We start from the raw sequence: 11,520 nt of genomic DNA on the forward strand, positions 1-11,520 counted from the left end.
TTAGTGCCCGTCACTTGGTAGAGAGATTTAAGGTTATATTACAAGATAGGCCTGGCCCTGACCACTTCCATCTCCCTGAAGGGGCACAAAGGAACTTTAGAAGCCCCCACGCCTGCCTCCATGCATGGTCTGTCACACATAGCACAGGATCTGGGCTCATCAGGGGCTATCAAGGCTGTGATGTAGGAAATGGTGCTAATGATCCCTTGTGATGTCATTTTTAACCTTATTAAAAGGGATGGCAGGATCTCACAGTGGTCAGAGTATGGAGATTGGTGGTAATGACCCCCATGATGTCATCTTTAACACCCCATTAAAGGAAAAGCAGGATCTCACAGTGGTCAAACCACAGACTCTGGGTCAGGCTCCCTGAGTTTAGATTCCTGCTCTGTGACTCACTTGCTGTGTGACCTTGGGCAAATTTCTTAATCTCTCTGTACCTCAGTTTCCTGACCTGTAAAATGGGCATGATATTTATCATGCTACTACCCCTTAGTGTTTGTAAATGCTTAGACTGGTGCTAGATGATGCCGAGTGGTGGTTAGGGTTAAATAAAGATCAGACTCAATAAAGAGGACATTCCTTTGAATTTGAAACCTAACCAAGTTTCCACTTGAGGCAAAACTGCCTCTTCACTGCTTTCCCCCACCCTGCCTCCAAAGGGAAGCTCACCCGCCAGGAGAGTTCTCAGGCTGCACGTTGCTCAGGATTTTCCCAGGCAGCACTTCTGAAGGTTGGGAGGGTGGATGAGTGCCTTGACCCTTGGCCCTGTGTGCCTGGGTTTCTCCCTCTGGAAGATGCACCCAGCTTCGTGGCGTGAGCCCTCCCAGGCCACGATGGAAATGCTGCATTGGCCCAAATATCTAGTCTCAGGGCCTGTTTTCTCAAGGGCCCCGCCCTCTGAATTCTTGGAATTCTTGGCTAACAGGAGTGTTTCCCAAGGGGGCTGGGTCAGCTGAGCTGATTTACCTAGCAGGGGGCTCGGGCTGCAGCCCGATGGGGTGTGGAGGGGGCACTGAGGATGAGGATTCCCACCGTCCCCTGCGGCCAGGGCATCCTGGTGGTGCTCAGGCCCCACCTCATCTTCCCCAGCAAGTTGGCACCCCAGAGTTTTGCTCTGTGCAGGGCGTGGGGGGCTGGATCTACCTCGTAGCACACCCCAGGAAATGCAGCACCCCTCCCAAGGGCCTGGGAAGGGAGGGACCCTGAGCCCTTCAGAGGGGGAGCTAGTGTCTGGACTGCTGCCTGCCTTCCCCGTGATCTGGGTAAGTTGCAGACTCCCTGAACTCCAGTTTTCTCACTGGTAAAATGGGGTTCATAGCATCACCTACGAGCATGGAGTAGAATTCTGGACCACCACCTTGCTGTGTTTGGTGTCCCCGGGAGACGGGGTGAGGTCCGAGCCCGGCCCGGATGCCCTGTCCTACAGCACAGTGGGAACCTTGGCTGGCTGTGTACAGGAAGCTCTGACTTGCCACTCAGAAAGCCCGTTATTGCTTTTCCCCTCTGGAGTAGTGTTTTGGAAATTTGGTTCAAAACCCTGCTGTGACCAATGATACTCCATGTGCCTCCAGATTTCAAATTCCAGAAGGGCACCCATCCTTCAGTTCAGGTGTGTTGAGCAACATCTCTGGGTGGGCGTTGGCCTTGAGAGGCAGGGGGGTCCTGGAGGGTGAGCCTCCCTCCGTCCACCTGATTGTCCATCGGTCCATCTGTCTGTCGGTCTGTCTATCCATCAGGGAGTAGATGGGCCGAGCCCTTCTACTTCCTGGCTCTGTAAACGTGGCGAGTTAGTTAGGCAATCTTGGGCCTCAGTGTGTTCGTCTATATGGGGATGACACCAGTATGTATCTCTTAGGTGGTTTCTGGCATTAATCAAATTCACACAGGTAAGGGACTTAACAGCTGTGCTGGCTCATGGCAGGCACTAAACCAGTGTTGGAACTTAGCTATTATTGTTGTTGTTGCTATTGTTATTGTTGCTGTTATTATTAGGATGTTATTGGAACTTGCACGAAATTAACACCCAGCCTCACACACTTGGCAGAAACTTCTTCACCTTTGTCAGGGGTCTTGGGAAGCTGACGAAGTCTTGCACCAGAGTCTGTTTCATGTTTGTACCTTTACCTCAATTGGCTCTTGGTAAGAAACGGGCTTGGCAGTTCTCAGTAAATGGCAACTATTTCATAGCTGCATTACTGCCTTGAGCACCTAGAGATTCAGCCACAGGCAACCCCACTGAATGTGCCCAACAGCCTGTGCTTTTTAATCTCCTCTGCCTTTGGACATTTCAGGACAACACTGCATACTCACACCACTGTCCTCACAGCTCCCTGGGGTCTGAAGCCCCACCTCCGCCAAGCTAAATCCATAGTCTCAGTGAAGCCACATGGGGTGAAGGGCATGGGAACAGAATGGTCTGGGGAGTTAAAACTCAAAAGCTCTGTGCTCTCCTTGCCCTGTTTGTCCCCCAGAGACCTCTATTAGGAAGAAGGAATGATATTGGTTAAGGTTGTGACTCAGGATGGATCTGCTTAAATCACACCCCTGCTCCACTGTTTGTTAGTCTAGGGCTTCCCCTCTTTGAGTCTCAGTTTCCCGATCTGTGAAATGGGGATAATGATACTACATTACCTACAGGCTTCTATTGAAGAGTAAATGAGATAATATTCCTAAAGCACTTGGCGCCGTGTCTGGCACATAGTAGGTGCTCAGCAAATATGATTATTCTCCAGTAAGTTCAACCCCTCCCCTTTCCTCTCTGGAATATGACCTGGCAGAGGGTTTGTGCTCTGTCTGCTGGCCCCTCTAGATCTAGCTTCTTGCCTCCTCTGTTTCCTGGTTTCTCTTCCCTGGGAGGGAGCCTGCCAGATGGGAACCACAGCGTGCGCCAGTGTTGCCAAGAGTGGGCTCCACTTCCACGCCTCCCCCAGGCCTTTCTTCACCCACAACATGCTAAACCCCTCTGCTTGCAGGCTGGAGGTTATTCGTTCATCTAGTTAATTACATCCAAACTCACGTGGTAGGTAGAGGTGCTCAGAAAAGCAGGTGTATAAGTACCACATCTCCCATTGCACATTGCCTTATTTGATACAACGAGGCACCTTTATCCCCACTTTACAGATGAGGAAACTGAGGCACAGAGGGGTTCCGTAGCTTGTTCAAGGTCTCAGATATAGTCAGAGGGGGAGCCTGACACAAACCCTGGCGGTCTGTCCCAGAGCTCACGTTTCTTAAACACCAGGTTATGCTGAATGGCCTCTGTTCTCTGACAGCAACACTGTGGGCTATTGTGAGGATTTGCTGGGAGAACACATGTCCAGTGCTTAATGCATAAGGAGGTAGTTCTGGTCACATTAATGTGTGCTCAGTAGAACTTAACTCTATAATGACAAAAATATCAATAACTGCTATTATTGCTCTTGCCTATTTCCCAACCCGCCAACCTGAGATAATGTAGAAGCATCAGTCATAGGACCTGTATATTATAGATGTTCACTTTTCCTTCCCAACCCGGTTGAGCTGACAGTAAAACCCCAGGGAAGCCTGGCTGTAATGCAGAAATGCAGATTCCCATTAAGTGTAAGAAAATCATAATTTTTTTTCTTGATTATAAAGGTTATAATCATGTGGTTATTGTAGAACGGTGGGAAAAAAATCCAGTGCCAAGAGATGGAGTCAGTTTAGGTCCCAGGGTCCCAGGGGCGGGGCTGGGAGGTCAGGCTCACCTGGCTGTTCAGGTTGGAGTGGGGCTTGGGGGCTGGGCGTAGAGTGGGTGAGTATGAAGGGTACAGGGTGTGGGAGGCCACGGGGGGGTGGGTCCTGGGGGCTGGGAGCAGTACGACCTTCCCTCTCATCCTCTGCACACCAGTGAAGTTTCTGAACTCACAGGATGCTATAGTGACTGGATTTTGTACGGCAGAAATCACCAGGGCTGAGGCAGAGCTAAGTCTGGACAGCACGATCCAATGCAGGCAGGAGGACTACAAAGAAGCAGAAGGAAAAGTCAAGATTTTAGGAAGTGGAGGTTTGCTCTGGACTGGATGCTGTTAGCAAGCAGGGCATCTCTTAATAAACCTTCTTTAGAAGTAGGGAGGCTACGTGCACCACAACTACTGAGCCTGCGCTCTAAAGCCCACATGCCACAACTATTGAAGCCCGCGCACCTAGAGCCATGCTCCGCAACAAGAGAAGCCACCACAATGAGAAGCCCGTGCACCGCAACGAAGAGTAGCCCCCGCTCGCTGCAACTAGAGAAAGCCCGTGCACAGCAACGGAGACCCAACACAGCCAAAAATAAAAATATAAAAAAAAAAAAAAAAAAAAGAAGTAGGGAGGCTAGACCAAGGCTAAAGCTGTAATTGCCTAAGAAGCAGAAGTCGCTCATATGAGCCTTCTTTTGGCCATTATTGTGCCTTAGCCAATGTTCATGTTTTGTCTGTGTTCAGATGTGATTATGAAAGGGTCTTTTTTTTTTTCTTTTTTTTTTATTAATCCATTATGGTCACCAAGTGGCTTTATCTAATGTTTATGTTCTATTAAATTGTTTATGCTCACCAGGAAAATACCAAGGCGCAGGTGACCGTGCCAGGGGCCAGCTCCCAGAGGTCAGGGTTGGTTTTCTTTCTCAGAAGTGAGATAAAGACACTTACAGAAATCAGAAGGAGCCTTTGGCCCTCACATGTACTGGAAGGAGGATGGCGGCCGGTTGAACTAGCTCTCCAAGGGGTGGGCCCAGTTTTTACAACTGGGTGACAAACAGAAGTCTATAAGGAAAGAAATAGAAACTGGTCTTCAGCCACGCTGCAGTGACGATATTTTGTGTGATCTCTGGGTCAGCTCCCCTGGATTAAAATCCTAGCTCTTAGTAGCTGTGTGTAATCTTTGACTGAGTTCCTTAAACTTCTCTGTGCCTGTTTCTTCATCTGTAAAATGAGGATAGGATTTGTAGGGTTGTGTGAGGATTAGGGAGATAAGGTGTAGAAAGTGCCTGGTATATAGTGAGCACTGAAGTGTACGCTGTGTAGTTTGGTCTTCTGGTGTCTGGCTAAGCAATACATCAAGAATGTATTGTTTGCTCACATATCCCCCGGTCCCGGAATGATACTTGGCACAGAACAGACACGCAATAAAATTTTGTTGAATAAATAAGTGAGGGCATTTGTTTAACCATTTCTCTATCATTGGACATTTAGGTTATTTCCTATTTCTGTTGTCATAAATTACACGGTGCTATGAGCATCCTGTAAGCAGAACATACACTGTCCAGCTGCCCCGAACCCCACTGCTCCCTATTGCCCCCAACGCTGAGGTCATAGGCTGTTGCTGTTTTTATCATATGCGCGCTATGGTTTTTCTTAAAGAAATGTTGTTCTGCACGTACTCTCTGTCAAAAATAGAAACATAAAAGTAGGACCGAGGGAGTTGCCTGTTCCTAGAAAAATGGGAGTAAGCAAGCTCCTTTGGTGAAGCTGATGAGCATCTTGTGTACAAAGTGTCCTTGTCTTGTACCCACTTGCCTTGCCTGTTGGCATATCACCCTCCTTTACCTGCAGGATCTGAGCGAGCATCTTTCATCTACTCAGTGTGGGAACACACCTGTGTAACCAACGCCCGGTTGAAGAAGAAGAACGTGACCAGCATCCAGAAGCCAGCATTGTGCACGTTCAAGGGTTAACGTCATAGACTAGTCTTACCTGTTTGAACTTTGTATAAGTGGAAGCATACAGTATTCGTTCTTTTGCGAAAACGTTGTGTTTAGGAGGTTCATCAATATTGTTGCAGTTTGTCCATCTTCTTTCTGTGTAATATTCCCCTGTATGGATATACGGGAGTAGTCCATTTTACTCTGGATGAACATTTGGGATTTTGTTTCTAGTTTTGGCCTATTACAAACGATGACTTTAGGGACATTTTAATGTCTTTTGGTGATCACCTGGATACTTTCTGTTAGCTGTACTTCTAGGAATGGAATTGAGAATGTTCTGCTTTAAAAGATTCTGCCAAATGGTTTTCCAAAGTGCTTAAGTCTGTTTAAGTTTTTTTTTTTTTTTTTTTTTTCTGCACTGCATGGCTTGCGGGATCTTAGTTTCCTAACCGCGGATTGAACCTGGGCCCTCGGTGGTAAGAGCATGGAGTCCTAACCACTGGACCACCAGGGAATTCCCTGTTTGAAGTGTTTTAACATTGGACATTCATTTAGTTCTGAGTATTATTAGTGTCTCTTTTTCACAGATAAGAAAACTGAGGCTCAGAGAGGTGAGTTAATTTATCTTAGGTCACACAGCTGGTCAAGGCTGGAGCTGGCTCCAGAGACCTCACTCTTCAACACCACACTGTATTGTTTCTCATGGAGTTCCAACCTGATCCCTATACAGTGTAGTGTCTGGGACATAGTAGGAGCTTAGTAAGTATTTGTTGAATAAATGGGCCAATGAAAGAATGAATCCCTCAAAGAAAGGGCTGAGGGGTCCTATCAGTCTACTCTCTGGACCAGTGGTTGATTTTTAGGGAACGTGACAGTTTGGATTTAGAGACCCAGAAGTGCTGCCATTGCTTCTGCTTCAACCTTTTGAAGAACTTTTGTCTCTTAAATTACATAAATAATAAATCATCACTACTGAAAAATTAGAAAAATTGATAGGTAAAAAAGATAAAAGTCACTCCAAGTCCCTCCACCCAGAGATAGCTACTGTGAACACATGACCAGTTACTTGCATGTAAATAAATGCTATTATGCCATTGAAGTCATCAATCTTCTCTTTTGTGATTTCTGTATTTTTAAGCATAGTGGAAATTACTTTTTCTTCTCCAAAGTTATAAGAAAATTCTTCCATATCTTCTTCTGGTGGTTTTATAATTTTAGTTTTAAAAGTGTATAAATTTGCTCCATTGGAGCTTACCCTGGTGTAGAGCATTCAATATGGGCTCAATTTTATTTATTTTCACTTAGCCATCCAAATGATCCCAGATCATTTGTTTAAAAGCACATATTTACCTTATTTTAATTATGAAGGTTTTGAAATATGTTTTCAAAAAACATATTTTCAAAACATATTTTCAGTTTTCAAAACTGGCCTGGCCAGTTTCCTCCTATCTTCTTTTTCAGAATTTCCTGGATAATTTTGCTTCTTTATTTTCCACTTGAGATTCCATATCAGATTTTATAAATTTCAGGGGGAAAAGTATATCGGTCTTTTTGTTGGAATTTTATTAAGTTTAAAAATTATACCAGAGGAAATTGGCAACTTTATGATATTGAGTCTTCCTATCCAAGAACATATTATATAGTCTTCTTTTGTGTTCTTTAGTAGTATTTTGCAGTTCTTATTGTAGATTTTTTTTCACACATTTCTTATTAAGTTTGCCTCTTTTTCTTGTTGCTGTTATAGAGACTATTTTTCTATTGTATGTTCTAACTAGTTGGGTTTTTTTTTTTCACATGTAAGTGCTCCTAATTTCTGTATATCATTCTGTACTCTGCTGCCTTACCATTATTGTTGGTTGTCATTTTCCTGTTGATTCTCTTGGATTTTCTAGATATACATTTATGTCATCTGCAAAGTAATAACTTTATTTCTCCTTCATTCCAATTTTCATGTCTTTAATTTAAAAATTCTTCCAAAATTGTATAGGCTAATCCTTTGAATGCAAAATTAAGTAGAGGTGCAATAATGGGCATTCTTATCATGTTTCCTAATTTCCTAGATGTGGGAATACTTCTAATATTTCTCCCCACTTAGAAAAATCTTTTTAAAGAAGTATTCGCTGATTTCTCTTTTATTAAATGTTTTTATGAAAAATGGATATTAGGTTCTATTAATGCCTCTTCAATAATTTTCTTTTGAGATCTTTAATATGTAAATTCTGTTAATAAATCTCCTAATATCAAAACCCCTTGTATTCCTGAAATAAATCCCTCTTGGTCATGATGAATAATTATTTTAATATGCTCTTGGATTCTATTTGTTAATAATTTGTTTGGGATTTTTGAAAAAATATTTACAAATAAGTTATATCTGTAGTTTTCTTTTTGTGTAGTTTGTCAGGTTTTGTTAGAAATGTTATTTTTTTTTATAATGAAACTCTCTGGGAGTTACACCAGCATTTTATTTATTTATTTTATTTTTGGCTGTGTTGGGTCTTCGTTTCCATGCGAGGGCTTTCTCTAGTTACGGCAAGCAGGACCACTCTTCATCGCGGTGCGCGGGCCTTTCATCGTCGCGGCCTCTCTTGTTGTGGAGCACAAGCTCCAGATGCGCAGGCTCAGTAATTGTGGCTCACGGGCCCAGTTGCTCCATGGCATGTGGGATCTTCCCAGACCAGGGCGCGAACCCATGTCCCCTGCATTAGCAGGCAGACTCTCAACCACTGCGCCACCAGGGAAGCCCAGAAATGTTATTCTTGCTTCAAAATATAATTTAGAATGTTAGTGAAGATGTGGAGTAATTGGAACCCTCATGCATTGTTGATGAGAGAGCAAAATGGTAAAACCACGTTGGAAAAAGATTAGTCAGTTTCTTATGAAAATCAAACGTAATACCTGCTCCATGATCCAGCAATTCCATTCCTAGGTATTTATCTAAGATATATAAAAATATATGTCTAAAAAAATGACTGTGACAAGAATGTTCATGGCAACTTTATTCATAATAGTAAAAACTTGAAACAGCTGAGTCCTTAAATAGAAGAAAGGATAAACAAACTTACATATTCATATGATGGAATACTACTTAGCAAGGGAAAGGAATAACCTAATGATACACAGAAAAACAGTGATCAATCTTCAAAATATTACCATGAGTGAAAGAAAGCTTACACAAAAGAACACATATTGTATGCTTCCATATATATGAAGTTCTGGAATAGGCAAAACTAATTCATGGTGGAAAAAAATCAGAACCTCTGGATGGGGTGGGAGAAAGGATTGATTTGGAAGGAACATGAGAAAACTTTCTGGAGTGATAAGCCAAGCATAGTAAAATATTAATTGCAGAATCAATGTCGTGAAAATACAGATGTTAATGGTAAAATTCTTTCAGTTTTTCTGTCTGCTTGAAATTTTTTATGGAAAATACCTGATTAGAAAAAACAGTTTAGGATTTCTGCTTCCAACCATAACAGAATAACTGGTAATAGAATTACCTTCCCATGGAAAACAAGTCTAGGCAACCCAGGTCTAGGCAGCCACTAATCCACTTTCTGTTTCTATGGATTTGCCTGTTCTGGGCATTTCATAGAAATGGAATTATACAACATGTGATCTTTTTGATTGGTTTCTTTCATTTAACCTAATGTTTTCAAGGTTCATCCACATTGTAGCATGTAGCAACACTTGATTCCTTTTTATAGCTGAATAATATTCCATTGTATGGATATACATTTTTTTTGAAATTAAAAAAAATTAATTAATTAATTTTTGGCTGCATTTGGTCTTTGATGCTGCGCATGGGCTTTCTCTAGCTGTGGCGAGTGGGGGCTACTCTTCGTTGCAGTGCGCGGACTTCTCATTGTGGTGGCTTCTCTTGTTGTGGAGCACGGGCTCTAGGCACGTGGGCTTCAGTAGTTGTGGCACTCGGGCTCAGTAGTTGTGGCTCGTGGGCTCTAGAATGCAGGCTCAGTAGTTGTGGCGCACGGGCTTAGTTGCTCCACTGCCTATGGGATCTTCCCGGACCAGGGATTGAACCCGTGTCCCCTGCACTGGCAGGCGGATTCTTAACCACTGCACCAACAGGGAAGTCCCTATCTGTCTTTTTTATTATAGTCATCCTCTTGGGTGTGAAGTGGTATCTCATTGTAGCTTTGATTTCAATTTCCCTAATGTCTAATAATGTTGAGAATTTAACATACACTTATTGGCCATTGATATATCTTGTTTGTATCTATTCAGGTCATTTGCTCATTCTTCTTTTTTTGGCCACACTGCGCGGCTTACGGGATCTTAGTTCCCTGACCAGGGATTGAACCTGGGCCCTGGCAGTGAAAGCACCAAGCCCTAATCATTGGGCAACCAGGGAATTCACAGCCCATTCTTAAATTTGGTTATTTATATTTTATTATTCAGTTATGAGTTCTTTATATATTCTGGATATAAGCCACTTATCAGATATATGACTTGCAAATATTTTCTCCCATTTTGTAGGTTTTCTTTTAACTTTCTTGGTGGTGTCCTTTAAAGCACAAAAATTTAGTTTTGATTGAATCTAATACATCCATCTTTTCTTTTGTCTTTTGTGCTTTTGATGTTGTGCCTAAGAAAGCTTTGCCTAATCCAAGGTCATGAGGATTTATTCCTGTTTTCTTATTAGAGATTTACAGTTTCAGCTCTTACATTTAGGTCTATGATCCATTTGGAGTTACTATTTGTGTATAATGTAAGGAAAGGATATAAATTCATTCTTTTGCATGTGGAGATACAGTTGTCCTGCTACCACTTCTGGGACAATTATTATTCTTTCCCCATTGAATTACCTTGGCATTCTTGTCAAAAATGAATTGACCATAAATGTGACAGTTTGGTTCTGGACTCTCAATTCTATTCCATTGATCCATGTATCTATCCTTATTACGTCAGTACCCCAGAGTCCTGATTGTATTGCTTTGTAGTAAGTTTTGAAATAGGGAGTTGTGAGTTCTTTTTTCCAACGTGTTCTTTTTTTCAAGATTGTTTTTGGTATTCTGGATCCTTTATGTTTCTGTATGAATTTTAGGATCAGCTTGTCCATTGCTGTAAAAAAAGACAAGCTGGGATTTTGATAGGGATTGCACTGAATCTGCAGATCAATTTGACAAGTTTTGTCATCTTAACAACATTGTTTTCCTCTCCATAAACAAGGGATGTCATTGTATTCACTTAGGTCTTCTTTAATCTCTTTTTAAAATTAAATTAAATTAAATTTATTTTTGTCTGCGTTGGGTCTTCGTTGCTGAGCCTGGGCTTTCTCTAGTTGCGGCGAGCGGGGGCTACTCTTCGTTGCGGTGTGCAGGCTTCTCATTGCGGTGGCTTCTGTTGTGGTGGAGCATGGGCTCTAGGCACGTGGGCTTCAGTAGTTGTGGCACACAGGCTCAGTAGTTGTGGCTCATGGGCTATAGAGCGCAGGCTCAGTAATTGTGGCTCACGGGCTTAGTTGCTCAGCGGCATGTGGGATCTTCCCGGACCAGGGCTCGAACCCATGTCAACTGCATTGACAGGCGGATTCTTAACCACTGCACCATCACAGAAGTCCCTTTAATTTTTTTCAACAGTGTTTTGAAGTTTTCAGACTACATGTTTTGCAACCTTTTGTCAAATTTATTTCTAAGTATTTTATTCTTTGTGATGCTATTGTAAATGGAATTATTTTCTTAATTTTGTTTTCAGATTGTTCACTGTTAGAGTATAGAGATACGATTTATTTTTGTATATTGATCTTGTACCCTGCCACCTTGTTGAATTCATTTATTAGTGCTAATAGTCTTTTTAGTGGATCCTTTAGGAATTTTTTTTTCATTGAATTGTAATTGATTTACAGTGTTCTGTTA

The sequence above is a fragment of the Balaenoptera acutorostrata genome, chromosome 1, assembly GCF_949987535.1.
Source record: "Balaenoptera acutorostrata chromosome 1, mBalAcu1.1, whole genome shotgun sequence".
In the NCBI taxonomy this organism is placed as follows: domain Eukaryota; kingdom Metazoa; phylum Chordata; class Mammalia; order Artiodactyla; family Balaenopteridae; genus Balaenoptera; species Balaenoptera acutorostrata.